We start from the raw sequence: 6,069 nt of genomic DNA, 5'->3' as shown, positions 1-6,069 counted from the left end.
AGTGAAATATCTTTATGAGAAGAACTTCAAATCTATGGAAGAAGAAATCAAAGAAGATTTCAGAAGATGAAAAGATCTCTTACATTCTTGGACTGGTAAAAATTAACATAGTAAAAATGGCCATCTTACCAAAAGAAAACTATAGATTCAACAAAATGCCCACCAAGTCTCCAACACAGTTCTGCAGAGACATGGAAATAGGAATTCTCAACTTCATATGGAAAAAGAAAAAACCCAGGACATCAAAAACAATTCTTAATAGTAAAAGAACTCCTGGGGAAATCCCCATCCCTGAGCACAAGCTATACTTCCTAGCAATAGTGATAAAAACTTCATGGTATTGGCACAGAGACAGACAGGTTGATGAATGGAGTAGAACTGAAGTTCTAGAATAAAACTACACACTTATGGACACTCGATCTTGACTAATAAGCCAAAAATAAACAATGGAAAAACAGAAATTATCTTCAATAAATGGTAATAGTCTACCTGGCTATTGGTAACTAGAAAACTGAAAAAGGATCCATATTTGTCACCTTGCACAAAGCTCAAGTACTAGTGGATCCAGGAACTCAACATAAAACCAGATACACTGAAAATAATGCAAAAGAAAGTGGGAAAGATCCTCAAACTCATTGGCATAAGGGGAAATTTCTTAAATAGAACTCCTATGGCTCTGACTCTAATATCAAGAATTGAAAAATTGTAACTTATGAAACTGACTATCTTCTCTAAGGCAAAAGGCATAGTCAATATGACAAACTGGCAACCTACAGATTGGGAAAAATATTTTACTAACCCCACATTAGATCGGGCTAATATTCAATAGATATAGAATAAATCAAGAAGCTCACCTCCAAAAAACCAAACAACCCAATCAAAAATTCAAAACAGAGGAATCTTGAATGGTCAAGAAGCCCTTACAGAAATGTCCAAAGTCCTTAGTCATCAGGAGAATTAAAATCAAAATGATCCTGAGATTCTACACCAATCAGAATGGATAAAATCAAATTCTCAGGTGAAAGCATATATTCATAAAAATGTGGAGAAAGAGAATATTCCTCCATTCTGGTGGGATTGCAAACTGGTATAACTTCTATAGAAATCAGACTGGATTCTCCACGTTTCTCTCCTTTTAGTTTGATGTTGGCTACTGGTTCGCTGTATATTGCTTTTATTAGGTTTAGGTATGGGCCTTGAATTCCTGATCTTTCCAAGACTTTCATCACGAATATGTGTTGGATTTTGACAGATGCTTTCTCAGCATCTAACGTGATGATCATGTGGTTTTTGTCTTTGAGTTTGTTTATATAGTGGATTACATTGATGTATTTCAATATATAAAACCATTCCTGCATCTCTGCGATGAATCCTGCTTGCTCATGATAGATGATCATTTTGATGTGTTCTTGCATTCAGTTTGCAAGAATGTTATTGAGTATTTTTGCATCAATATTCATAAGGGAAATAAGTATGAAGTTTTCTTTCTTTGTTGGGTCTTTATGTACCTTAGGTATCAGAGTAATTGTGACTTCATAGAATGAGTTGGATAGAATACCTTCTGTTTCTATTTTATGGAATAGTTTGGGGAGAGTTGAAATTAGGTCATCTTTGAAGGTTTGATAGAAATTTGAACTAAACCCATCTGGTTCTGTTTTTTTTTTTTAATTTGGGAGAATATTAACTGCTTCTATTAGTTTATGGGATATGGGAGTGTTTAGATCATTAATCTGATTGTGATATAACTTTGGAGCCTGGTATCTGTCTAGAAATTTGTCCATTTCATCCTGGTTTTCCAGTTTTGTTGGGTATATTCTTTTGTAGTAGGATCTGATGATGTTTTGGACTTCTTCAGGTCCTGTTGTTACTTCTCCCTTTTCATTTCTGATTTTGTTAATTAGGATGCTGTCCCTGTGCCCTTTAGTTAGTCTGGTTAAGGGTTTATTTATCTTATTGATTTTCTCAAAGAACCAGCTCCTTGTTTGGTTGATTCTTTGAATAGTTCTTCTTGTTTCCACTTGGTTGATTTCGCCCCTGAGTTTGATTATTTCCTGCAGTCTACTCCTCTTGGGTGTATTTTCTTCCTTTTGTTCTAGAGCTTTTAAGTGTGTTGTCAAGCTGCTAATGTATGCTTTCTCTAGTTTCTTTTTGGAGGCACTCAGAGTTATGAGTTTTCCACTTAGGACTGCTTTCCCATAAGTTTGGGTATGTTGTGGCTTCATTTTCATTAAACTCTAAAAAGTCTTTAATTTCTTTATTTCTTCCTTAACCAAGGTATCATTGTGTAGAGTGTTGTTCAGCTTCCACATGAATGTTGGCTTTCTATTAATTATGTTTTTATTGAAGATCAGCCTTAGTCCATGGTGATCTGATAAGATGCATAGGATAATTTCAATATTTTTGCATTTGTTGAGGACTGTTTTATATGGTCAGTTTTGGAGAAGGTACCAAGAGGTTCTGAGAAGAAGGTATATCCTTTGGTTTTAGGATAAAATGTTCTATAGATATTTGTTAAATCCATTTCTTTAATAACTTCTGTTAGTTTCAATGTGTCTCTGTTTAATTTCTGTTTCTAGAATCTGTCCATTGATGAAAGTATCCCACTATTATTGTGTGAGATACAATGTGGGCTTTGAGCTTTACAAAAGTTTTTTAATGAATGTGGCTGCCAATGCATTTGGAGCATAGATGTTCAGAATTGAGAGTTCATCTTGGAAGATTTTTACTTTTGATGAGTATGAAGTGCCTCTCCTTGTCTTTTTTGATAACTTTGAATTGGCAGTCGATTTTAGTCAATATTAGAATAGCTACTCCAGCTTGTTTCTTCGGACCATTTGCTTGGAAAATTGTTTTCCAACATTTTACTCTGAGGTAGTGTCTGTCTTTGTCCTTGAGGTGGATTTTCTGTATGCAGCAAAATGTTAGATCCTGTTTATGTAGCCAGCCTGTTAGTCTATGACTTCTTATTGGGGAATTGAGTCAATTGATCTTAAGAGATAGTAAGGAAAAGTAATTGTTGCTTCCTTTTATTTTTGTTGTTAGAGTTGGGATTCTGTTCTTATGGCTATCTTCTTTAGGTTTATTGAAGGATTACTTTCTTGCTTTTTCTAGGGTTTAATTTCCATCCTTGTGTTGGTGTTTTCCCTTTGAAGGGCTGGATTTATGGAAAGCTATTGTGTGAATTTGGTTTTGCCATGGAATACTTTGGTGTCTCCATCTATGGCAATTGAGTTTTGTTGGGTATAGTAGCCTGGGCTGGCATTTGTGTTCTCTTAGGGTCTGTATAACATCTGTCCAGGATCTTCTGGCTTTCATAGTCTCTGGTGAGAAGTCTGGTGTAATTCTAATAGGTCTGCATTTACATGTTACTTGACCTTTTTCCCTTGCTGCTTTTAATATTCTGTCTTTATGTAGTGCACTTGTTGTTCTGATTATTATATGTCTGGAGGAATTTCTTTTCTGGTCCAGTCTATTTGGAATTCTGCAGGCTTCTGTATGTTCATGGGCATCTCTTTCATTAGGTTATAGAAGTTTTCTTCTATAATTTTGTTCAAGATATTTACTGGCACTGTAAGTTCAAAATCTTCATTCTTATCTATACCTATTTTCTGTAGATTTGGTTTTCTTATTGTGTTCTGGATTTCCTGGATGTTTTAAGTTATGATCTTTATGCATTTTCATTGATTGTTGTGTTCATATTTTCTATGGAATCATTTGTACCTGATATTCTCTCTTCCATATCTTGTATTCTGTTGTTGATGCACACATCTATGGTTCTTGGTTTCTCTCCTAGGATATCTATCTCCATAGTTGTCTCTTTTTGGGTTTTCTTTATTGTTTCTACTTCCATTTTTTTTTTTTATCTTGGATGGTTTTGTTCAATTCAGTCATCTGTTTGGTTGTGTTTTCCTATAATTCTTTAAGGGATTTTGGTGCTTCCTCTTTAAGTACTTCTACCTCTTTAGCAGTGTTTTCCTCTATTTCTTTAAGTGTGTTATTAATGCCATTTTTAAAATCCTCTACCAGCATCATGAGATATGATTTTAAATTTGAATCTTGCTTTTCGGGTGTGTTGGTGTATCCAGGACTAGCTGTGATGGTACTATTGGATTCTGATGATGCAGAATGGTCTTTGTTTCTGTTAGGATGATTCTTAAGTTTGCCTTTTGCCATCTGGTAAACTCTCGTGTTAGATGTCCTAGCTGTCTCTGGCTGGAGTGTGTTCCTCTTGTGATTCTTTTAGCCTCTGTCAGTACTCCTGGGTGTCCAACTCTCTCCTGTGTCCCAGTGGTCAAAGCCCTCCCTGGTGGCTGACCCTCCTCTGGCAAGAAAGGTGCTCAGAGGTCTGGGTCTCAGCTCTGCCTCCTGGCTGAGGATGAAGGCCTGAAGATACCCTGTCTGAGAAGCTCTGTTGCTTCTGTGGCCTGTGTGCTCTCCTATGTGGACTGGTCTCTGAAAGGCCCGGGATACAAGATGGTGAATTTTTTTTTTTTTTTTTGGTTGATAATGTTTTACTATGACTTAGAACATATTTTCCTCAAAGAATTTTTTTTTTTTCATAAGAATTCAGGTACACAAAAAACTCAAAAGCCTTTTTTTTCTTTTTCTTTTTCTTTCTTTCTTTTTTTTTTCACTTTGTCCAAGTTCCGTTTCCAGGCATTAAGATTGTCATACAGTTGTTGCCACTGCTTTTTTCCAAATGTCTGATGTGTGCTATGACTGACAACTACTTTTCTTTAGGTCTGGTCAATTTTTCAGTAGACTATTTAGTTTGTACAGCATAAATAATAAATGGTTCAACATCATCAGCTCCAATCAGTAGCTCTTGCTGCACTGTATCAAAAGAAACCTTTGCCTTCTGCTGCCATTCACATAAAAGTGAGGAGTCTCTTATTCTCCATATTTTGTTCATGTAACAAGACAAGTGAATCTATGAAGTCTTTGTTATTCTGATAGGGTTTGACATACGGTGCCAATTTAGCACTCACAAAAATGGTTAATAAATCATGGATAAGCTTGCCTTCCAAAAATTTGACTAGCTTTATAGTGAGAAGATGGTCAAAAAGAAAGGCATATTGATCCATTAGTGTCCACACAATACACCTATGGGCATCAACTCGAGCCCGGGAAGCATTGTCATCTGTGTAGTTCCTTAGCAATTCCATCATGACCTTTACTGCATCATCACTTTTCTTACAATCCACCAGTACCTTGTAGGGTACTCTTAAGAGGATGTGTTTCTTTTAAGTGGTAAGCTTCCACTTTCTCACTTGATCCAATTCTGTTGGGATGTACTGGGTGGCCCCATCTGATGGTGCAACTTTGATGAGGTTGCAGCACACTGTGTACCTTACAGAAATATTATTGCCCATCCCATGGAAAATGTTGATGATCAATTGCAGTCTCAGAAATGATCATTCACCTTCCTGAAACTTGAACAACTTTTCACACAGACTTTCAATCAATGCTTCTTGCTTGTCTGGTTCCAAGATCAACAGGAGGGACACAACACTGTTCATCCCACTTTCATCATCTTTATCATCTTCCTTAGACACACTTTACAGACTTCAATAATCTGAGCTAAATCTACATGAAGTCCATATTCCAAGCTCTCTTCTGAGATCTCAGCTCATTTGCTTCAGATTAGTCCAATGATCAACAGCCTAGGCATCTCTGCTGATATCGATAAAGGCTGGGATGCTCATGGTGAAGGCTAGACTGTGGAAGACACCAAGATAGCTCATCAGCTCAATTAGGTAGGTTTGTTAAGAGAAGTGCAATGGATTCTAGCTATAGCATCCCAGCTTTAGGAACACAGTTATACAGGGAGAGCAGTAAACATTAAATGTATTTAGCACCAAGGTCAGCTCACCATGCTGGTCTGCAATAAATGTAACTCTTGTTGATTCAAGTGTATTAACCACAGGGTTATTGATCAATGAGGAAGAAACAGCAAGAGAAACAGTTGATGTTAATCATAAAATAACTAAGTCATTTAAGTCATGTCAAAGCAACACCATCTGCAAAGATACAAGTACACAAAAGGATATTAGTCCCATATCAGATTTA

General features: G+C 36.3%; 1 pseudogene; it reads right to left on the bottom strand.

Annotated features, from left to right (window-relative positions):
* Positions 1 to 4,583: 4,583 nt before the first annotated feature.
* LOC110291033 (eukaryotic translation initiation factor 3 subunit M-like) lies at positions 4,584 to 5,705 on the bottom strand (annotated as a pseudogene).
* Between the last annotated feature and the right edge of the window lie 364 nt (positions 5,706 to 6,069).

Source organism: Mus caroli, unplaced genomic scaffold (genome assembly GCF_978045245.1).
Source record: "Mus caroli unplaced genomic scaffold, Mus_caroli_1 scaffold_3, whole genome shotgun sequence".
Taxonomy (NCBI): Eukaryota; Metazoa; Chordata; class Mammalia; order Rodentia; family Muridae; genus Mus; species Mus caroli.
Note: the sequence above shows the minus strand (reverse complement) of the source record. Positions and strands in the feature narration are given on the sequence as shown.